Source organism: Lepidochelys kempii, chromosome 27, assembly GCF_965140265.1.
Source record: "Lepidochelys kempii isolate rLepKem1 chromosome 27, rLepKem1.hap2, whole genome shotgun sequence".
NCBI classification, from domain to species: domain Eukaryota; kingdom Metazoa; phylum Chordata; order Testudines; family Cheloniidae; genus Lepidochelys; species Lepidochelys kempii.
In genome coordinates this window covers 6351939-6375916 of record NC_133282.1, presented here as the reverse complement: position 1 = coordinate 6375916, position 23978 = coordinate 6351939, and positions in this window count along the sequence as shown.

Genomic DNA, 23978 nt, shown 5'->3' with positions numbered 1-23978 from the left:
CAGCTTGTTCTCTGCTTTCGTGCATTTCAAGATCCTTCTTAATCAGATTGAGTAGGACATGGTTGAAGACTTTATACACTTGTGAGAGGAGTGTGATCAAATGGCAGTTGCTCAGTTCTTCTGGATCACCTTTCTTCATTAATAGTATTGTTTTTTATTTCTTCCATGCATCTGGAACACACTTGCTATTGATATAGATGTGTACTATTGCGCCCATGCTTTGAAGAGAGTATCTTCCCCTGCTTTGAGATATTCCGGTCAAACATCATCCACTCCCGGACTCTTCCCTGTCTTTATGTTACAAACTGCTTATTCAATTTCTTCCCACATAACGTCAGAACTTCTTCTATAACCTGCTGCCTTGATGGTGTATGATGGACATGTGAGGAGTAGAGGTCATTGTGGAATTTTGTACATATTTTTTTCATCTTGTTCCTTTTCTGATGTCCTTTCACCATTTTCATCTTTCAGCACTGCTGGGATAATCTGTTCTTTTCAACCGCCTCTCTGAATTTCATCTTTCTAAAGTCTTTGTAGTCTTTTTTGATGTTCACATGAATTTCTTTGCACAGTGGTCTTATTCTTCACCCATTTTTCCTTCTAATTTCATGTGCGCCCGCCTCACCATCAGATTCACAGTTTCCTCGCTGATCGTCTGCTTGTGTCCCAGCATTTTCAATGCCATTGCCTTCTTAGCTGCTGAGATTATCTGTGAGATGAAACTCTTCGTAGTCCTCATCGATGTCCTTGTTGACCTTATACTCGAGGTCCATTTCACTCACTTCCTGTGCAAATGCCTCTTCATTGAACAGCCATTTTTGCTTCGGTTTCTGGCTTCTCTTAACTCGGTCTTCGTAGACATTGTCAACACATAGTTTTGAGCGCAACATACGATGGTCTGAGCCTGTGAAAATATCCTATTGTTGCTACATCGTTGAAGATTCTTCTGGTATCTGTCATTACATAATCAATCTGATTCAGTGTGACTCCATGCAGGCTTTTCCATGTCCACTGCCAATGCTGGTCTTTTTGAAATATCATGCTCATTATATGGAGATGGTTTGCCTCTGCGAATGCAACCAGATGTGCTCCATTAGTAGGTGGAAAGGAGAGTGAAAAAGAAAAGTACATGAGAAAATTTGGTAAAGGTGTATGTTTTCAGAATGCAAAGAGGTAAATAGTGGTGTCCCTGAGGGGTCTGTATGGGGACCAGTCCTATTCAACATATTCATAAATGATCTGGAAAAAGGGATAAAAAGTGAGGTGGCAAAATTTGCAGATGATACAAAACTACTCAAGATAGTTAAGTCCCAGGCAGACTGCAAAGAGCTACAAAAGGGTCTCTCAAAACTGGGTGACTGGGCAACAAAATGGCAGATGAAATTCACTGTTGATAAATTCAAAGTAATGCACATTGGAAAACATAATCCCAGTTGTACATATAAAATGATGGGGTCTAAATTAGCTTTTACCACTCAAGAAAGAGATCTTGGAGTTATTGTGGATAGTTCTCTGAAAACATCCACTCAATGTGCAATGGCAGTCAAAAGAGCAAACAGAATGTCAGGAATCATTAAGAAAGGGATAGATAATAAGACAGAAAATATCATATTGCCTCTATATAAATCCATGGTACACCTACATATTGAATACTGTGTGCAGATGTGGTCGCCCCATCTCAGAAAAGATATACTGGAATTGGAAAGGTTCAGAAAAGGGCAACAACAACGATTAGGGGTATGGAATGGCTTCCATATTAGGAGAGATTAATAAGACTTGGACTTTTCAGCTTGGAAAAGAGATGACTATGGAGGAATATGATAGAGGTCTATGAAATCATGACTGGTGTGGAGAAAGGAAATAAAGAAATGTTATTTATGTGCATCTGTGACACCCCCTTTGCTGTCTCATCGTCACTGCTTGAACCCAGAACCTTCAGTCCCCTCTACTAGTAGTTGAGCCACAGGACTAGCTGTATTAGCTAGCACTAAGAGAAGTCTGTTATCCCAAAGGGGGAATGGGGTGCTGAGTTTGTGGAGTGGCTGGGGGCAGGGAGCCCGGCCTGACGCTCTCTTTCTCCCTCACCCCCAGAGTTGAGGGAGCTTCTGCCCCATGAGATGGAAATGAACTGTTGGGGCAATGTGCTGGATTGGAGGTGCCAGGCTAGCTCTCTTTCTTACCCCCGACCCCCTGGCTACACCTGCTCTTCCAGGGCAGAATATGCTGCTCTTGCTCTAGGTGGTGATGTGAGCTCAGCCTCTGAAGAGTCGTGATTTTGGCAGGCTGCCAACATTCCCCTGACACTACAAGCAGCAGACATGGAATAGCAATTTCTTAATACTTTACACCTTGGCCAAATCTGACTGGAATTTCACGGAACTTCTGTAGCCCGAGGGGATTCCCCCTGCGAATATCAGGGGCCTGTTGCAAACACTGGAGGAGTGAGATCCTCGCAAAGAAAAGTCACAAGAATCCCTTGCAGCAGACAGTGGTAGGCCGCTTAGCGCAAGGGGTTGCTGTTAGTGCCTCTTGTAACAACATGGAGGCAAATCTACAACATATGCTGGATAGCGGTAGTACAAGAAGGGGTAGGTTCCGTTCCCTGCACTGGCCTTGCCTTTGGTGTGAATCACTTCCCCTCTAACCCTTTGCCTGGTTAGATCATGGGCTTTCTGAGGCAGGGACTGTCTGTTAGGATGTGTTTATATATCACCTTGCACAATAGGGACCAATCCAGATTGGGGCTTCTAGGTGCTCCCATAATACAATTCTAAATTATATTAGCCAGGGATACAACACAGCAGCTGTTTGGCTAAACACAGCCCTTGGGGCTTGAGTTCTGCAGACCTTTAATGGAGCAAAGCTCCCCCTGAAATCCAAGAAGTGAGCACGTCACCATGCCAGGAATAATTTGGCCCTGTAGAGTTTATTTCTGGCTGCTGGCCAGACAGATCCACACCTCAGCAAGAAGAGATTGTCTCTGGAAGACCTTAGAGACACTGCACGCAGGAGTTTATCTCGATCCCCCAAAGAAGCCCCCACCTCTGAGAGGGATGGTTCTGAGCTGGTTTGTGCGGGGGCTGCTGAGGTGACGGGTGTCGCTAGCTGTTTATCAGCTCTGAACGTGTAAAAATTTCATAACTATAGAGGAAGCGTGGGGGGGCGGGGGCCTTTGGCTAGGGGAACAATTGGCTGAAAGAGATAGCTGTCTGGGCGCCAGGGTGGGTCCCCAGGGGAAGGGATGCGGAGGTTTGTCCTAGATTTGTGGGGGGTTTTGCCTGAGATCTGAATGTATAATTGTGGGAGGAGATGAGAGAAAATGAGCTGAAGCCTCCTAACGCAGAGGCTGGTCCTTATGAGTAAAGGGCCACATGTCTCCTTTTATCACTGGCCATAATTCCCTCCTTGGCTCAAAGGCGGCTGTGAAAAGAGCAGGACTGGTTCAAACTTCCTTGTGGTCTCCGTGGCAACCATCCCTGCAGGAGCCTTTTCTTCCTTTCCCCCTTTCCTCTTTTGTTGTTGTTGTTGTGTCATTAAAACTTCCCTCCCCAAAGGCCAGGACTGAATCCCTACCCAGCGGCTTCCCACCCGCTGCCTCAGCCCTTCTGTCTGCCTCCTGCCCAGCTCACTCCTTTCCAGAGCAGCTGCCCTTGCTGAAGTCTCTAGTGGCCACTCCCAGAATAGTGGGGATGGAAGCAAAGACTTGATGGGGTTTTTTTGGGGGGGGTCTTATTTCCAGCCCCCACAGGTCCTTCTTTCTCAGTCTACCCCATAGACTGGCCTCAAGCATTCAGGTCTTTTAAAGTCCCAGGATAAAGTTGTCTGCACAGATCCTGCTCCCGCCCAAAAGCCCTGAAAAGCCACTCAGTGCAGCTTGTTACATTTATAACCAGATGGGCCCAACCCAAAACTTGGATGTGTACAATCTAAAGCTGTGATCCTGGCCCAGCGTGGGTCCATCTCTCTCTACAAAGGGCCAAAGACAGTAGTGAGTCTGTGTTACTTTAAGGGGGCCTAAACTGGCCACCTTCTGGGACCCTCAAGATGTAACCCAGCGATTCTGTCTCCCTTAGACTCACCTTGGAATTTGGCCCAACAGCTTTACAGTGGCCAGCCCAAACATACCCCAATGCTTGGGACTCCTGAACTGAGATGCAGAGTGTTTTCTCAGAAGAGAAGTCACTGGCAATCACACACATGGCTCATGCTGTTGCCCTCACATGCAGACTAACAGGGCAAAATTTCAAAAGAGCTTATGGCCAAATTTTGAAAATTCTGGCCATGAGGGCCCGATTCCCCACTGTCTTGTAGCTTGGATCATTGCCTATGCTGGTGCAGTGTGTGTGAATTGCTACCAGATCAGAATGGCCACAGTTTCACACCCATTTGCACTCAAGATGGATGTAGATGACAACACAAGATGCAAGGAAGCATAGTCTCTGGTCCATTATCCTTTACATGTGGTATGATCACTAGTACACCAAGTGCACTTACTGGGAGCCATCTAACAAGGGAAGTTAGTGAAAAGGCTAAATGTGCCTAATCCTGAGCAGTGCTGAGCATCCTGATTTCCCAGAAGAGCACATCCTGAGGAGTGGCAAAGCAAGCTTCTTCTTCACTGTCTCACCAATATGTCACTACCTTGACCTTGAGGGTAAATTCAGTCTTCAGGCTCCTTCAGTCCTTTTCCTCCCTGCTGGGACTGCCAGTGAGAAGCCTTTTTGGATATGTCTACAAAGCCTAGCGAGCCTGGTACTGTGTGACCTGCACCTGCAGATTTGGTGTTTCCAAGCCCATGCTTGAGTGTTCACACTGCATGGGAAACCCAAGCCTTACGACCTTGCTGGCACATCCATATTGCAATACACAAAGCCGAGTCAGAACTTCAGCTCCTCTGAGTGTAACCCACACGCCTCCTGGGAGTGGTGTTCTGTCTCACCTAGTGGCACGGAGACCACTTAGAGAGCGAGATTAATGAGTTTGCTCTACAGCCTTAGCTAAGAGCCAGTTGGTTTTTAGCTCATGCAGTAGAGGCTCAGACACTAAGCTCCAGAGATCCCCAGTTCAATCCTGCCCGCCGATGACTGGGATCTGTTGGCGTTACATAAGCACATACCATAATATCCCAGGACTCCTAGCACCCTTCCCAGCTGAAACAATTCTATGGCTTCGTTCACAGTGAGTTGAGGGTGAACTTGTCTGTCTGTCCCATAGGAGTTGATCAGAAGTGTTTTTGGTGGTTTTTGCCTGCCAGTAAATCAAGCTGAACCATTTTGTGTCGGTACACTCTCAGCAGCCTGAGCCTCAACATGGATCCTGACCCAGTGGAAGGCTTCCAATTCATGGTGTCAGTCCTATTTCAGGAATCAGAAATAGCACCTGGGAGATGCTGGTGGACATTTTGGTGGCAGTTTGTGATCTGCCAAAAGGGGTTGCTGACATGTCAGTCACAACCCAGCTGATGCCAGTAGTCTTAGCTGTAGATTCCCTATGTGCAGACCTGCACTTCTGGTACAGGGCCACAAACACAGATGTGGGATGACCAACTGTGGCTCCAGAACTTTCACATGGAGAAAGCAGATGTTACTGGTGCTTTGTGATCAGCTTGCTTGTATCCTACAGTGCCAGGATGCCAGGGATGACGGGTATAGGGTGCAGGTGTGGGCTCCGCGCTGGGCCTGGGGTTGGGAAATGGGGGGATGAGGGCTCTGGCTGGGGGTGTGGGCTCTGGGATGGGGCCAGGGATGAGGGGTTTGCAATGTGGGAGGAGACTCCGGGCTGGGACAGGGCGTTGGGGTGCAGAGGCGGGAGTGAGGGCTCTAGCTGGGGGTGTGGCATCTGGGATGGAGCCAGGGATGAGGGGTTTGCAGTGTGGGAGGAGACTCCGGGCTGGTACAGGGGGTTGGGGTGCAGAGGCGGGGGTGAGGGCTCCAGCTGGGGGTGGGGCAGGGGATGAGGGGTTTGCAGTTTGGGAGGGGACTCCGGGCTGGGCCAGAGGATTGGGGTGCAGAGGCAGGGGTGAGGGCTCCAGCTGGGGGTGGGGCAGGGGATGAGGGGTTTGCAGTGTGGGAGGGGACTCCGGGCTGGGCCAGAGGATTGGGGTGCAGAGGCAGGGGTGAGGGCTCCAGCTGGGGGTGGGGCAGGGGATGAGGGGTTTGCAGTGTGGGAGGAGACTCCGGGCTGGGCCAGGGGATTGGGGTGCAGAGGCAGGGGTGAGGGCTCCAGCTGGGGATGGGGCCGGGGATGAGGGGTTTGCAGTGTGGGAGGGGACTCCAGGCTGGGACAGGGGGTTGGGGTGCAGAGGCGGGGGTGAGGGCTCCAGCTGGGGGTGGGGCCGGGGATGAGGGGTTTGCAGTGTGGGAGGAGACTCCGGGCTGGGCCAGGGGATTGGGGTGCAGAGGCAGGGGTGAGGGCTCCAGCTGGGGATGGGGCCAGGGATGAGGGGTTTGCAGAGTGGGAGGGGACTCCGGGCTGGGACAGGGGGTTGGGGTGCAGGGGGGGGTGCGGGGTCCTGGCGGCACTTACCGCGGCTCTGAGGAAGCGGCCGCCCGGTCCCAGCGGCCTCTAGGCGGAGGCGCAGCCATGAGGCTGTGTGCGCTGCCTTCACCCCTGCAGCTCCCATCAGTCATCGTTCCCAGCCATGGGAGCTGCTGTTGTCCCTGTGACAGTCTATCCCTTGGGGCAGCATCCGGTAACCCCCGTATTCCTCATCTGTATATAATTGTGATATTACATGTAAAACAGGCCACGTGAGGTAACAGAGAAAGGTTATGAACGGCTGAAACCCACGGTTCTGTCTAAATATGTGTGTCTTTAGTGCATATGAAGTTGTGAGATTGTGTGGTATGGGTGTCATTAAAACATGCTGTGAGTTGGGGAATCAGCCAGATATTGGCTCCCCAGAGACAAGAACAAGGAAAGTCGCCAATGTGTGGGTGGGTGTCAAACAACCATCAACAGCCATTGTCCAGCCAGGGAGCTAGGATGCAATGACTCACCTGCATGAGGCCACACCAGGAGACTTGCTCAACCTTGCCCAGAGACTCAGCAATGCCCCCAGACATGCCTGGACTTGTGTTCTCCAAGCACATGGACTAAGGGTATAAAACAGAACACAAAGGCCACATGCTTCACCTTTCTCCTTCACCCACCTATGCTGCAAGCAACAAAGACACTCTGGAGAGTCCAAGAGAGGGGACTGACCCAGGTTTAAGAGACAAACCTGTATATTAAGGACTGCAAAGTCCAGTGGGATCAGAAAAACTGCTTAATCTAGATGTTGCCCAGTCTAATAGGGTTGAGAGGTTAGACTGCAAGCTTATATTTTATTTTATTTATCTTTACCAGTGAGTTTGTATGAAGTGTGTGGCAAATGTGCTCAGGTTTGCAAAAGCTGGTGTATATCCACTTTCCATTGATGAAGTGGTGAATCAATTAATAAATTTGCACTTGAGCAGCACAAGATGGTATATGCCTGAGGTACAGTATTGGGAGCTGGGGGGACTTGGCTGGTGCCTTTTTCTGTGTGATTCATGAGTGGTTCTGGGAGCATTCATGCAATCTAGCTGAGTGTGGGGCTCCACATGTGGTTGTGCTGAGTGATAACAATTCCGGGAGGGGTTTGATGCTTGTCATCAGCAAGGCATTATGAGAGACAGCCCAGGCTGGAGAGTAAAGGGGGCACAGTTCCAGGCTGCACCCCAGGGATCCCGTCACAGTCCCCTAATGTGAGATGCTGCCATATCATCTCTGAATAGGAGCTCTTCTCAACTGCTGTGACTCTGCTGTGAGCATGGGCATAGAGCCAATCCCAACTTGGTTTACTTTATCATTGGATCTGTCCATTTGTGGCATCTTCCCATAATTCCCTCTGAGCCCGGTGATCCCAGCAAGCCAGGGTAACAGCTGAGGGATTGCAACCTTTGCCTGAAGAGCTGTCCCAATGTGTGGCACAAGACTCCAATAAGGGATGCCCAGTGACCAAAAGTAATTACCATTTGGCATCTGTTTGGTGGCCTATGTGAAATGAGTTTCATGGGTCTTAGCCCATTTCCAGTTGGACAGGTGCCCAGGTCATGAAGAGTATGTCTACACAGCACACTGAGCTGGGCTCAGACTCAGGTTTAAGCCCAAACCCTGCTTCTGTCCATGCAGAAATCAGTCTGACTCAGGCCAGGAACCCCTCTGGACTCAGGCCCATGGGGATGATGGGTCAGAGTCTAAGTCCCACTGTGACACAGGTCAAAGCTGAGGCATTTTGCAATGTGGATGCAACTCAAGTCTGAGTCACCAGACTTAGGTCTGGAGAGTCCACCAACACTATCCCATAATCTCCTGGGTCTGTGCTTCCCAGCCTGTCCCTCTCCAAACTTCCCACTTGCCTCACAGACATTGTGCAGAACACAGCAGGCCACAATAATGCTGACTGCACTGATGACTGGCATCCAAAAAGTTTTGAAGGCAGTGCCAATGGGATTTCAGTCTGCCAAACGCACATTCCACCACCATCCTAAAACTACTGAAGTGTAGTTGAACCTGCTTTTGCCAGGTCCTCCGAAATCAGGGTACGGTTTCATAAGCCAATGGCAACAGAGGGTAATCGGGTTCCTCTGGAATAAAAATGGGGACAGTGACTCCATTTATAACAATGCCATTTGGTGGGAATAATGTCCCCGCTTGTCCATGAAGGTAAAGTCCTGGTATTCAGGACACCCTGACACCATGCATCTTGCCAGTTCATCCCATGCTGGCTCCCAGGAATTTTCCCCGTGGCTGACCAGGGCCTGCATAAAGATGGAGTTGTACCTTTTGTGGTTTAGGTACTTGTGCTCCTTGCAGAGGGCAAACTGTGGGCACATGAATCCCATTCGTGGCCCTAGCACCGTGTGGAAAGCCCATTTTCTGAAACCTAGCAATTATTTCAGGAACTTTTGTAATGCCGGTCACTTTTGAGTACACTACAGTACTGATTGCCTCACAAACCTTTGCCATAACAACCCCCACACTTGATTTGCCAGCTTCAAACTGGTTAGCCATGGACCAAGAGGAGTCTGTAGTAACCAGCTTCCAGATGGCAATAGTGACTGCTGCTTCTGGCCTGGCGTGGTCTATCTCATGTGGGTGTCCTGGCACCGCACACTTTGTATTCTGTGTTTTCATTGAAATTGATATATTTGAAAATATAGAAAAACATCCGAAAATATTGAATACATTTCAGTTGGTATTCTATTGTTTAACGGTGCGATTAATTGCAATTAATGTTTTTAATTGGGATTAATTTTTTTTAGTTAATCGCATGAGTTTGTACAGCCCTAGTTTGGACTCGGCCTGGGTGAGCTGTGCCTCTCCTGCCCTGCAGCTGCACTGCGACGCATACGCACAGGGACTCGATGAGAACTCGCAGGGTACGTAACACCCCCCGGGGAATCACACCCCAAGCTCAGACTGTAGACCTAGCCGGTCAGCAATGCACAGCTTCTGCAAAGACTGAACAGCGCGCTCACGCTGGGAAAAAGAACTTGTAAAACCACGTGTAAGAGCGCCATCTGGTGACTCCTGCTGTAACAATAAAGTAGGCCACACTGCTTCCTCTTACACTGGTGCGACTCCACTGAATTCAGTGCAGTTACACTGGTGTAGCTGAGGGCAGAGTTGATCCCCCCATTCTCTGAAAAGTGCTTTGGGATCCTTCTGATGAAAGCTGCTATAAAAAGTGAAGGAATTATCATTAGACAATTAAACCTGAAGAAGAGCTCTGTATAAGCTCAAACGCTTGTCTCTCTTCAGCGGAAGTTGGTCCAGTAAAAGATATTACCTCACCCACCTTGTGTTGCCATTGGACAATCTGACATCTATTGTAGCATGAGGATTATGGCCCCTATCGCCTGCTAAGAGTAGCAGCTTGTTATTGCTTTATGGGTTTGTATATTACTGTAATTAGGAGGGAATTTTCTTAGTAAGTTAGTTTATTTGTTTGACTTCCTATGGTCTCTTCAAGATCTGTCTCTAATTCTCTGTGCTGGAGCAGAAGATCACAAAGCAAACCAGGCTTCAAACTGCTAGGGGCTTTTCCAATTAGGGCCCGATGGTTCTGAAAGAAGTAAAATAAGTGATGAGGTGAAGCAAGCACCCTGGTGACTCTTTTGGCCAGTGTTTCTGGTAGTCCCAGCTCAGCAGGCAGGCAGGATTTCCGGAGCGCAAAGTGTTTAATGCTTCGTGGTAGCAGCAGCCTCCAGTGTATCCGGTTCAGGTTTCTTCTCACATGACATGAGAGCGGTGGGTCCCTGGCTACAGAACAAGACTTAAATGTTTAAGAGGATCAAAAAGACTGGAATGAGAGTGATACCAGCCCTCTCCACACCAAACTATACTAGCAAAAGTCATTTTCACAGCAAGAGACACGGAAGGCTCCAGAGCAAAGACCTTGAAATGGGGCAGGATGCAAAGCAAGAGAGAAGCAACTGGGAATTTTACTGAGACTGGCTAGACATGAAAGGTAGTTGGCAGGGATGGTATTAGGTCAGTAGCAGTACCTCCTGAATGTCAGCTGAATGCTACTTAGGGCAGGAACTGTCTATTCAGTCTATGACTGTACAGTGCCTTGTGCAACATGGGTCTGATCTCTCACTGGGGCCTCTAAGTATTCCCATCATGTAATTAGTAAATAACAAGGATTGGAGATACCAATCAAGAGCGGGTGTTGCAGAGTCAGCTCCAGAAGCGGGTCTCTCCCTTATAAAGTGGTCCCCAGAATGAACTAGTTGGAGGACCAATCATCATTTGGTTATTTCGTCTGCCCTTGGAATACCCAGGCTGCAATACCAGGTTCCACTAGGAACTTCAGTAAGAGGGATTGACATCTATTATTATTATTTGTAAGACAGAAGCACCTGGAGGCTCCAGCTGAGATCAGGGCCCCATTGTGCTGGGCATTGCACAGACCCACAATCAGAGACAGTCTCTGCTCCCAGAACCTCACAGTCTGAAGAGACAAGACAGGCAAAGGAGAGGTTATCATCCCAAAAATGACAGGCAGGGAACAGAAGCACAGAGATGTGATGGGACTTGCCCAGGATCACATAGAGAGAGCGCAGATCTTCTGAGTTGCAGTTTGTGCACAGTAATGTGGGTGTGGCTGCGGAGACCAAAGGGCAACCTCCATTGTGGAACGGGGCATCGTTTAGACTGGGGAGGGCAGGTAACACAGGTTGCAGTTCACAGCAGGCTCTGGTTTCAGTGTTATTATAATTCTTAAATAAATATTAAAATAATATAATTTTTAAATAAATCTCTTGTTGCTTTAATACAAAGTACAACAAACAATTAATGCATTGGCCACAAGACCATCTAAGACCTCTCATCCAAAACATGGTAAAAAGGAGCCTCAACCTCTGCACCTTTGAAAGTTGGGCAGTGTCCTGGGTGAGTGGGAGTATGAGTACTGGGAGAGGAGACAGAAGAGTGAGGGAAAAGGTTACTCCTGGGGGGAACTCTGCGCCAAAACATTAAAAATTCTGCACCAAAATATTCAAAATTCTGTGCACAATATTTTAAAATTCTGCAAAATTTTGCATATTTTATTTGTCAAAACAACACAATATAATCACCCTAGTTTCTATTATTTTGGTAATTTATTTCAGAATACCTGTCAAAAAGTATGCCTGTAACTATAGACAACAAAAAAAGATTCAGGAAATGTTTTAGACAAATCAATTCCTTACTTGGCATATTAATACATATCTTTGAGTAATAATTCATTTAAACTACAATACAGAAATATATTTCCTGCACCTCTCAGAAGCAGTGCAAAAGCTTGGGGGACTCAGGGGTAATGGAGGAGCTGAGAGAGAGGGAAGTAATTGCTGGGAAGGAGCTAGGAGTGAACCTGGAGGGTTGTTGAGCGTGGGTGGGAGAAGTACGGAACAGTTTTTTGGGGGGTGAGAAATCATTACGGAGTTGGGAAGCATCCACCATGCAGAGCCTGGATGACCCCTACCCTCTCCCATTCAGTCAGGCACATCTGCCCCTGTCCCCATGTGTCCCTGCACCCCCACTCAGCCACCTCTCTCCCCCATCCCTGTGTGTCCCTGCACCCCCTCCCTATCCCATGCACCTCTCTCCCTGTCCCCATGTGTCTCTGCACCCCCCTCAGACATCCCTACCTCCATGCACCCCTTGCCCCCATTGTCCCTGCACCCACACTTGGCCATCTTGTTTGCATGTGGCCCTGCACCCCCGCTCCCATTGAGCCCCCACCCCAGTCTGTCCCCCCTCACTAGCCCTTCTGAACCCCAAAATATGTGACCTCCCCAGCCAGCCCCATGTGCCCCACTCTGTCTATCCCTTCCACAACCCCATGCCACCTCACCTGCCCCTGCAGTCAGAGAGAAAGAACTGATGTTCAGGGTCCTTGATAATATCAGAGTTTCCCATCATCATCTTCACAAAGTTCCTCAAATCTTAGACTAAGGCCCAGTTCTCCCCTCATTTACATCAGTGTAACTCAATTACCTTCTGTGGAGTTACTCCTGATTTACACCGGTGTGAGTGACATCAGAATCAGGCTCTCAGCTTTCCAGGAGAGGAAAAGGAAATTGTGCACATGAGCAACAAGGCGAAATAGCCCCAGAACATTCAGCTGACCAAGGTGGGAATGATCTTCCTAACTTGATGAGTATTTGTTACAGAAATTATATACAATAGCCTTCCACATCAGACAGCAGCTTGTGGACCAGGAATATAGATGCAGGCCCCTTGCTGTCTGACCTAACGGAGGTACCCAGGGCCCCATGCAACCTAACACATGGCAGATCAGTAAATATGGGCCCATGCAACCCAGCCCAAGACAGGAACTTATTTGTAGACCCCGCACAACCTTCACTGGAGTAAGGAACATGGGACATGGACTCCATGAACCTAAACAAGAGAAAACATGCCAATGGGCATCATGTCAGAGGCAGCAGAAGCCAATCAAGACAGTCTGTCACCTCAGACAAAACTTCAGTGTGCTGCCCCCTCTCATTGGTCTAGGGCGGCAGATTTGGCCCAGCTGCCCCTCTGTCATGACAGAGGAGTGGCCCGGCCAAATTGGAGTGAGTGGCGTGATGACCCACTCATGAGGAAGGGGCATGTTCAGCCTGCACCACAACCCCCCTCTGTGGGAGATCAGTGGTGACATGGCACAGCACTACAGCATACTCAGATCTTGCTGTACTCATGTGACCATGCAGCAGGGTAGCAAATTCTAACACTCTGAACAGGAAGGTCAGATTCTTCTGCTGAGTCCCCCTCAGCTCATGTGGTAACACACCGCACTAAAATTCCACTCAGCTGCTGCTGGCTGGTGGGTCCTGTTAATGCCAACCAGCATATACAATGGAGGGAAAGGGGGTAGGAGAAGAGTTTCTCTGGAAGACAGAGGGAACTAGGAATCTAGGACAGAGGAGGTGCTGCAGGAAAATCCGAGAGACAGCTAAGCCCTGGGTGGAAGCTTAGGTGGAGGTTTATGCTGCTGTGGAAGAAAAACGCAGTCGTCACTCTTAGGTTGTTTGCAAGAAGTCAGAGACAGTTTATTCTCAAGCAGTTGCAACAGGGAGAGTGCGCACGGACAGGGATTCCCCCTTCCTAGGCAGGTCTCTGCCAGATAAACAATTAGGGCAAGCGTTTATACTTTTTTTTGCATACAATAATGATCAACAGCTGCATCTTGTTTATACATATTCCTTCCTGATATCTCACTTTTGAAAGCAGTTCCTGCTACAGTCTGCGTTACATTCTTACCTAACACAAGGTCAAAACAGCATCTCTTACAGTTTTCCCACCCGCTTCCCACTTGCTCAGGCCCTGCCTTAAAGTCTTACGTCATTAGAATTAGAGTTAGTCTGATTCTTTCTCTATTCCTAAGAAAACTAAGATGTCTGTGTTCAAATTCCCTTTATGCCTTTTTCCACTTCCACACTGCTGTTGTTTATAAGATAGCAGTAAAGCCATACCCCAGGAAGGGGCAGAGTTTGCTCTGTTGAGGACAGGTTAGGAACTCAGTATGGAGGAGGATCGTTGTGGCTGGTTAGAAATTTCTTGAGTAAGAAATTGCTTAAGGAATAAGGACTAAGATGCTAGCTGATTGGTGCCACAGTTCTGTCCTCTGACAGTGTATAATAGTCATTGCAAGCTCTTCGGCCTTCCCAGTGCAGCAGCCTGAGCATCCACATCTGAACCCCCTTCTCAGTGGTTGGATTCAGGTAACACCGGGCTTTATAGTACCGCTCGCCTCCGACAGACATTCCCAGCACAGATGGCAGCCTTGTTTCCCGTCTCTCATACAGGCACGCTGGTCCCATGTTACAGAGTGCAGCTGTATGGATGCCATGTCATGCTGGCCTAGCCGCAGGAAGGACACCTGAGGGGAGTCTGTGGCTATGCCATTCATTAGTGGGATAAGTTTCACAGCTGAGCCCATGTGTCCTCAGACACCTTTCCCCATGCCCTATCTCCTCTCCCCTGTACCCTGGTGAATGAGGGAGCACAAAGGGGCTTGAGACTCTCTCCTGGTCAGTACAAAGGATATGCCTCAGACTCAGTGTTACTGGATGGAGTATCTCCTTGCACTTGCACCAAGCAGCCCTGCATGTTGGTATAAATTAGAGAGAAGCCCCATGTGAATGCCAGGATCTACAAAGCCCTAATTTAAGGATGTTGAGCTGGATTCTCACCCAAAATTCTCAGTTCTGTGTCAGATCTAGAGATACACATTTATATGGACACTGCAAAGGTGAAACAGGGTTTTGAAACAATGAAACCCACTAGCTTCCTCAAATCACCCACTGGCTGGGCTGAATCAGCCAAACTGGAATGTGAGAGTCAATGCTTCCAAACTACAGTGCGCCATTTCATTCAAAAGACTGGTAATAAATATGACTGACAGCTTCTGACTGTTCTTGGGGTACCCTGGAGTCACCCTGTTACTCCCCTTGCCTCCAGCACGAGGGAGTCTTCCTTGTAGTAGCTGGATGTCAGCTCCCTAACACAACCAGACTTTCAGCCAATCAAGCACTTTCCTCCAGACTATGTCAACCTGTCTTTGCCTTGCAGGTCAACCATAGGTACAGCCCAATCCCCAAATCCCTCTGTGGTGTTCTCTGTGATATCCAGCCCCTAACATTAGCTACTCACAGAAATCCCAGATCCTCTGCCCCCATAGGAGCGGAGTACTCCAGTTTGCTATTAAATCACCGTTCCTGTAAACTGCACAGCACTTGTGAGCATTTATAATTAAACAGAAGTAAGTTTATTTAAGAAGGAATAGAGATTGAACTAGAAACAAGAGAGAGTGGTGGAAACAAATTGCTACAATGCAAAACAAAATCATAAAAAGCAAACTTGGGCTTATCAATCTTTACCTTTCCTATGTGATAAAGTAGGGTTTCCCCCTCAAAGTTCTGTCTCTTGCAGAGCTAGCTGGTTCCTGGATCCTGGTTCCTGTGAAGACATCCCTGTTCCCCAAGATATTTCCCCAGTGAATGGATACAGAGTGCTTCACCCCACTCTGAAACATTCTTTTGTCTCTATTTATAGATGGGGCGAACCCCTGTCTGGTAAGCCTTAATACGTTATGAGTTTTCTGTAGATACCTTACGTGTTACCCCACATGGATAAATACCCTACAAGACATGTGTTTGGAGTAGTGAGTTTGTCAGGTCTGAGACAAGAGTTGTTTGCAAAGAACAGGGGACCTTTTGCCAAGGGTCCGTGTGTCCCACAGCCCATGGCACCAATCCACATGGCACCTTCAGTTGTGTGTTGAATGCCCTCCTGCCTTCTGACAACTTTCATTCACTCTTAGGCCCCAAATTGTAACAGTGGGATCCTCATTAGGACATCTACATCCTACTTTTGGTTGCTCAGGTTGTCATGCAGATGTCTTTGGGATGATAGCAAGAGCTAAGAGCCAGATTCTGATCTCACTCACACAAGGCAAAATTCAGGAGTTACTCTATTGGTTTCAGCAGAGGCCCCATAGATTAATAGAATTTTCAATAGATTCTAAGACTAAATATGGAATTTGGATGTTCTATTTAGGTACCTACCACTGAAGATGGGCACGTTTTCAATGGGCCTCCTTAGCTACATTAGTTCAAACAGGTGACTACAAAAAAACCCAGACCCCACTAGAAACATGCCCCCTGGATGATCACCCTCTCTGTGGTGCTGTGGGTATTGGTAAAAGAATGTAATACCACACTCAGTGTCAACTAAAGGTAAAAATTCTTAATCTCACTCAACTACAAATCAAAGTATATTCCAAGCTTCCTGGTGAGAACTGTCTGCCCTGCTGGGGGAATTCCTCTGAACACTTGATTTCCTGCAAAAAAGCTAAGACACAGCTCTCCTGCATTCCTTCAGGACAGGTAGAATTTTAAAACTCAAGGGGCCTAATCCTACACCACTGAACTCAGTGGAAGTTTTGCTGTTGACTTCAATAGGTGAGCATCTCGCCGCGCTGAATGTGATTCTAGTGTTTAAAGATACGTATTTTTTGTACAACATGGCCCCTAAATGCAAGCCAACTACTTCATCTAGTGCTCAACTGAAGAAACAGCGATCTGTTCCAATGCTGGAGGAGAAACTGGCTGTGTTGGACTTATTGAGAGACAGTATATCGGTCTCCAACGTGGCGTGTAAATACGGCTGCAACAAATCTAGCATCCGTGCCATCAAGATTCGAGAGAGAGAAATTCGTCAAGCCATGGCATCAAGTGCTCCAATAACTGCTAAGGTGACGAGCCAGGTGCGTGATAAGATTTTAGTGAAGACTGAAAAGGCATTAAACTTATGGCTGGAAGACATGAACCATAAACATGTGCCTATCGATGGCAACACGTTGTGAGAAAAGGCTCTTAGCCTCTACGCGCTGTTCAAACTTCCCGCCAAAGAGGGACAGCCTTCTGAGGAGAAGGAATTCAAAGCCAGCCAAGGTTGGCTTAACAGTTTTAGGAACCGCTTCAACCTCAAAAACGTGCAGACTCCTGGTGAAGCTGCATCTGCCAATGAAGAGGCAGCAAAAGCCTACCCCAAACAATTAAAGAAAATCCTAGAAGAAAAGAGCTACCTTCCGGAACCAGTTTTGAATGCTGACGAGACTGGGCTCTTCTGGAAAAAAATGCCCAACCACACTTACTTTTCGAAATCAGAAGGACAAGCCCCTGGCTTCAAAGCAGCTAATGACCGTATGGCTGTGTTGTTTGGTGGCAATGCGGCTGGGCATTCAATAAAGCTGGGCTTGCTCTACGGGGCTGCAAATCCCCGTGCCTTAAAAGGCAAGAACAAAAATCTCCTGCCTGTGTTCTGGCAATCAAATAAAAAGGCTTGGGTGAGGGCAGCATTATTTCTGGATTGGTTCCACACGTGTTTCATTCCGGAGGTCAAGGGGTACCTCAAAGAGAAAGGACTTGATTTTAAAGTGCTGCTGATCGTAGACAATGCTCCTGGCCACCCTGTGGCACTCCGGTTTGCGCATAACGACACTGAAGTCGTCTTTCTCCCCCCCAATACCACCTCCAACCTCTCGACCAAGGCGTGATTCACTGTTTCAAGGCCACGTACACGAGGCTTACATTCTCATGGATACATAGCGCTATGGATGCTGATCCCAATCTTAATATGATGGAGTGTTGGAAGTCCTTCAACATTGCCGATTGCATCATTTATATTAAACAGGCAATGGATGCAATCAAGCCTGAAACAGTCAATGCATGTTGGCGAAATCTATGGAAAGAACATGTGAATTATTTTAAAGGTTTCCCAACCATTGACGAAGCAGTGAAACGCATTGTTCAGGTGGCCAGGCAAGTGGGTGGTGATGGCTTCATCGACATCCTTGAGAGAGAAATTGAAGAATTAATTGAGAGTCATAGAGAAACATTGACTAACGAAGAGTTAGAGGAACTGAAAAAATCGTCTACAGAAGACGAAGATGATGACGATGAACAGGAAGAGCCAGCAAGTTGGAATCTTCATAAATTTGCTAAAGTGTTCCAAGCAGCAAAACACTTGAATGGTTTAATTTCTGAATACGATCCCTCTATGGAACGAAGCCTCAAAATCACATGTAGTATTATGGATGATTTGAGACCACATCAAGAAATGTTTGAGCCGCTCAAGAGACAACAGCAACAGTTGCCGATCACCATGTTTTTCAAGGAAAAACAACCAGCAGCAGATGAGCCTACGCAAACAACTTCTTGAGCTGAACCAGAGCCAACCACTTCATCAATGACTCGCTCTCCGTCACCCAAGCTCTCTGTCACCTCTGTCTCCTGTATCGAAATCAAGCCCTGATGACCCCCCTGTAATTACCCTCCTGTAATTACCCCCTGTAATTAAAAATACAGTACTGTAAAATTATATTTTGCATATGTACTTTTTATTATATACTGTACATTACTGTATACATTATACATTAATAACAGGGGGAGGGATAGCTCAGTGGTTTGAGCATTGGCCTGCTAAACCCAGGGTTATGAGTTCAATCCCTGAGGGGGCCATTTAGGGATCTGGGGCAAAAATTGGGGATTGGTCCTGCTTTGAGCAGGGGGTTGGACTAGATGACCTCCTGAGGTCCCTTCCAACCCTGATATTCAATATTACTGTACAGAGTTGTAGACAAAAAACCATGTACAGTATACTGTACTTTATGGGTGATTTAAGGGATTTTCAAGGGTAATTTTGACTATATGTGATTTTTGCCTTACACGCTGACTTTAGAACCTAACCCCTGCATAAGATGCAACTCCACTGTAGTATCTCAGAGCCCCCCCCCCCATCTAGTGTCCTATCACTGACTGTTGGAGATATTTGATGCTAACAGTCACAGATTGGATACATGGGCAGTCCCATGAGACCATCCCTCCATACATTTATCAAGCTCAGTCTTGAAGCCAATTAGGGTTTTTGCTCCACTGCTCCCTTTGGAAGGTTGCTCCAGAACTTCACTCCTCTGATGGTTTGTAACCTTCATCTAATTTCAAGTCTAAACTTGTTGATGGCCAGTTTATATCCATTTGTGCTTGTGTCCACATTGGCGCTTAACATTAAATAGTGTTGCACATTAAAAGGACCATTTAGTCCCTGCTGGTGCACTTTACCCTAGTGCTCTTTGAAACAGCTATGTTAAAGCACACTAGGGAACCTTTAGTGTGCACCAGCAGGGTCTACATAGTCCAATTAAAGCACAACATGTTGGTGAGCTTTAGAAATCAACCCCCAACACAGAGCGCATCATTCCACAAGCCCTAAGAAAACACATTGAAAATGTGAGCCTTCAGATACCAAATTCGGGCTGTGACAGAGTTCCTACTCTACCTTGGTGGGTCTTGAGCTTATTGCTCGCCTTGGAGCTTCACGGCAGCCCTCAGTTTGGCCATTTTCGTGAACCCACAGTCCAGGTCAATTCCTCCTGTGTCTGACCAGGAGTTGGGAGGTTTGGGGGGAACCCGGGCCCACCCTCTACTCTGGGTTCCAGCCCAGGGCCCTGTGGAATGCAGCTGTCTAGAGTGCCTCCTGGAACAGCTGTGCAACAGCTACAACTCCCTGGGCTACTTCCCCATGGCCTACTCCCAACACCTTAGAATCATAGAATCATAGAATATCAGGGTTGGAAGGGACCCCTGAAGGTCATCTAGTCCAACCCCCTGCTCGAAGCAGGACCAATTCCCAGTTAAATCATCCCAGCCAGGGCTTTGTCAAGCCTGACCTTAAAAACCTCTAAGGAAGGAGATTCTACCACCTCCCTAGGTAACGCATTCCAGTGTTTCACCATCCTCTTAGTGAAAAAGTTTTTCCTAATATCCAATCTAAACCTCCCCCACTGCAACTTGAGACCATTACTCCTCGTTCTGTCATCTGCTACCATTGAGAACAGTCTAGAGCCATCCTCTTTGGAACCCCCTTTCAGGTAGTTGAAAGCAGCTATCAAATCCCCCCTCATTCTTCTCTTCTGCAGGCTAAACAATCCCAGCTCCCTCAGCCTCTCCTCATAAGTCATGTGTTCTAGACCCCTAATCATTTTTGTTGCCCTTCGCTGGACTCTCTCCAATTTATCCACATCCTTCTTGTAGTGTGGGGCCCAAAACTGGACACAGTACTCCAGATGAGGCCTCACCAATGTCGAATAGAGGGGAACGATCACGTCCCTCGATCTGCTCACTATGCCCCTACTTATACATCCCAAAATGGCATTGGCCTTCCTGGCAACAAGGGCACACTGCTGACTCATATCCAGCTTCTCGTCCACTGTCACCCCTAGGTCCTTTTCCGCAGAACTGCTACCTAGCCATTCGGTCCCTAGTCTGTAGCGGTGCATTGGATTCTTCCATCCTAAGTGCAGGACCCTGCACTTATCCTTATTGAACCTCATCAGATTTCTTTTGGCCCAATCCTCCAATTTGTCTAGGTCCTTCTGTATCCTATCCCTCCGCTCCAGCGTATCTACCACTCCTCCCAGTTTAGTATCATCCGCAAATTTGCTGAGAGTGCAATCCACACCATCTTCCAGATCATTTATGAAGATATTGAACAAAACCGGCCCCAGGACCGACCCTTGGGGCACTCCACTTGATACCGGCTGCCAACTAGACATGGAGCCATTGATCACTACCCGTTGAGCCCAACAATCTAGCCAGCTTTCTACCCACCTTATAGTGCATTCATCCAGCCCATACTTCCTTAACTTGCTGACAAGAATACTGTGGGAGACCGTGTCAAAAGCTTTGCTAAAGTCAAGAAACAATACATCCACTGCTTTCCCTTCATCCACAGAACCAGTAATCTCATCATAAAAGGCGATTAGATTAGTCAGGCATGACCTTCCCTTGGTGAATCCATGCTGGCTGTTCCTGATCACTTTCCTCTCATGCAAGTGCTTCAGGATTGATTCTTTGAGGACCTGCTCCATGATTTTTCCAGGGACTGAGGTGAGGCTGACTGGCCTGTAGTTCCCAGGATCCTCCTTCTTCCCTTTTTTAAAGATTGGCACTACATTAGCCTTTTTCCAGTCATCCGGGACTTCCCTGGTTCGCCACGAGTTTTCAAAGATAATGGCCAATGGCTCTGCAATCACAGCCGCCAATTCCTTCAGCACTCTCGGATGCAACTCTTCTTTATTGTCACCATAGGACCTTCCTCCTGGTGTCTGATAATGCTTGTACTCCTCAGTCCTCCAACAGTACGCATTCTCGCTCGCAGCTCCTAGTGCCTCTTGCTCCTAGCTCCTTACACACGCACCACAAACTGAAGTGAGCTCCTTTTTAAACCCAGGTGCTCTGATTAGCCTGCCTTAATTGATTCTAGCAGCTTCTTGAGGTGTTCTAATCAGCCTGTCTGTCTTAATTGTCTCCAGAAGGTTCCTGATGGTTCTTACCCAGGAAAAAGGGACCTACTTAACCTGAGGCTAATATATCTACCTTCTATTACTCTCCTATAGCCATCTGGCTCGCTCCTGTCACAGGACCTTAAAAATCTTCCCAAATAATTCCATCTGAATGATAGAGGAATGCAAACAATACAGCCACTGACTACATGAACTAGAGCAGTGGTTCTTAAATTGTGGGTTGGGACCCCAAAGTGGGTCCCAACTCTGTTTTAATGGGGTTACCAGGGCTGGTGTTGGACTTGCTGAGGCCCAGCTTTGGCTCCCCCACCCAGGGCAGTGGGGCTCAGGCTTTGGCTTTGGCCCCTGCAGCCCGGGGTGGCAGGCCTGGGTGAGCTCAGGCTTTGGCCCATACTCCTGGGGTCTTGCAGTAATTTTTGTTGTCAGAGGCGGGTCATGGCACAATGAAGTTTGAGAACCCCTGAACTAGAGGAATCCACTAACAGCTCCATGACAAGGAACCCATATATTTCAGGCAGACGGGCACAGAGAACTCTGTGCTGGTGAAATTCAGGAGCGGAATGGATACAAGGAACTCACATGGAACCTAATCAAAAGCCCAACAAAATCAGTGGAAAGACTTCCATTCACTTCAATAGGCTTTGGACCAGATTCCATGGTCTTCACATATATGCTTGTTATTCATCTTTTAAAAACTGCCCGTGGCACAGTGTGATGCCAGGCAGTGGCAGATTCGAGTCTGGTTGAGTACCTCAAAGGCTCCACTTCCTGTGTATCATGGCCTCTTTCTCCATAATACAGCGATGATTAAACCTGCCAGTCTTCATGGCTAGTCGTTTATAACATGTGGACTGTTCCAGGAGAAAGTTTTGCCTTGATACCAAACACCCCCTCTCTCTTCCTGGTCTTTTCATACCAGTCCCTCCCCATCTGCCTAACTGTTCCTGGGCCAGATCTTGATATCTCTGTTCAGTGACAGACTGTCCTAAGTAAACAATGGGTAAGGTCATCAGGATTTGGCTCTACATTTGCGGTTAAACTTAATGCACTCATCACCATTGTATGCATATTTTGGAATAGCATCAAGTCCCCCTAACTCCACCATTTATATTCCTTTCTTAAGCTGGGTTGTTCATGCTTGGTTGTCTCCAAGAGAGACATTTCCAGGCATACCAAAGGCTTCATTAATGAGCCCTAATCCTATCACTAATGAAAAGCTAAAGAGATGCATGTTGTTTTGCCCCCTGAGGATGGCAGAACATTAGAACCACCGACCTGGCAGCAGAGCAGAAATGGGTGAAGAGCCAATGTACAGTGCATAGCCTGGGGAGGAATGTCCTCTCACTGATGCATGATGCCTGGTAAATTGGCCAGAGAGAGAGGGAGTTTGGTATCAAGATCAAGTAAGTTGATCATGGAGATATTAGACCAAATGAAGATTGCAGTTGGTGAAACACTATCTCTGGGCCAAAGCCTGCATTCTTACTCATTGAACTCATGGAAATGAATAAACACTGCAACATCTGGCCCAGTGCATTTCAGTAGTTATCCATGTACAGAAATGAGTTTGGCGCCCACAGCCTTGGGTTCTGGGGAGATGTCTTACAGCTTTTAAAAGCAAGCCCACACATTAGGCTGCCTGAGACCAGACCCCATATTTCATTTATTTCTGCTTCCCCATGATCACTTGTTTGGATATCTGGTTATAAGGAGCCAGATCTTCAGCTGGTATAAGCTGGCATAGCTCCATTTGAGGTCAGTGGAGCAATGCAGACTTACATGAGTTGAGGACATTAGTCTTGGAGGAAATCCATTACTGACTGTTCCTATGTGTTGTTTGTGCTGAATCACCCTGTCACCTTATTCTGCTGACACACAGTAACTGTAAATAAAGCACCTCCACCATCACGAATGAGGTGTCCTCATTGGCCTTTCACTGTGTCTATTCAGAACATGGGCTCCATACGTTGGAACTGGGCTAGCTGGTGAGGAGTTGTGTTTTCTCATTATAGTAACTTATTACTTTAATGATACTTTACCCTACTACAGCACCTTTCATCCAAAAATCTTTGAGGCATCACTGACATTCCCATGTCGTAGTTGTTGTTGTACCCATTTTACAGGTGGATAATCAGGGATACAGAGACAGGAAATGACTTTTCCTACGCTCACACTGTGGGTCAGTGGCAAAGTCAAGAAAACAACTCAAAAGTCCTGAGTTCCAATTGCCAGCTCTAACCATTGCATCCCATGCACTCCCACTTAGGAGCCCTGGCTCCCAGTCCCCCCTGCTTTGACCACTAGGCACTGATTCCTTGATTTAAGGTTTAACTAGTTTGGGCCATGCAGTTATTTATCTTTAAAAAATAGATTGATTGCAAAGCAGCAAAACTAATTCTTGAAACCTTCCCTTCCTGAAGTTCTGCATCCCCACTGTGAGGGGTTTAGATTTACCTCCATCACCAACTAACTAAGTCATTTTTCCCTTCCCCACCCTGAGACTGACAGAAAGCAGAAATATCCTTCTTCCTTACCTTGCAGAGTCTCATCATGGCAAGCCACATGCAGGAGCAGTGCACCCGGGTTCCTAAGT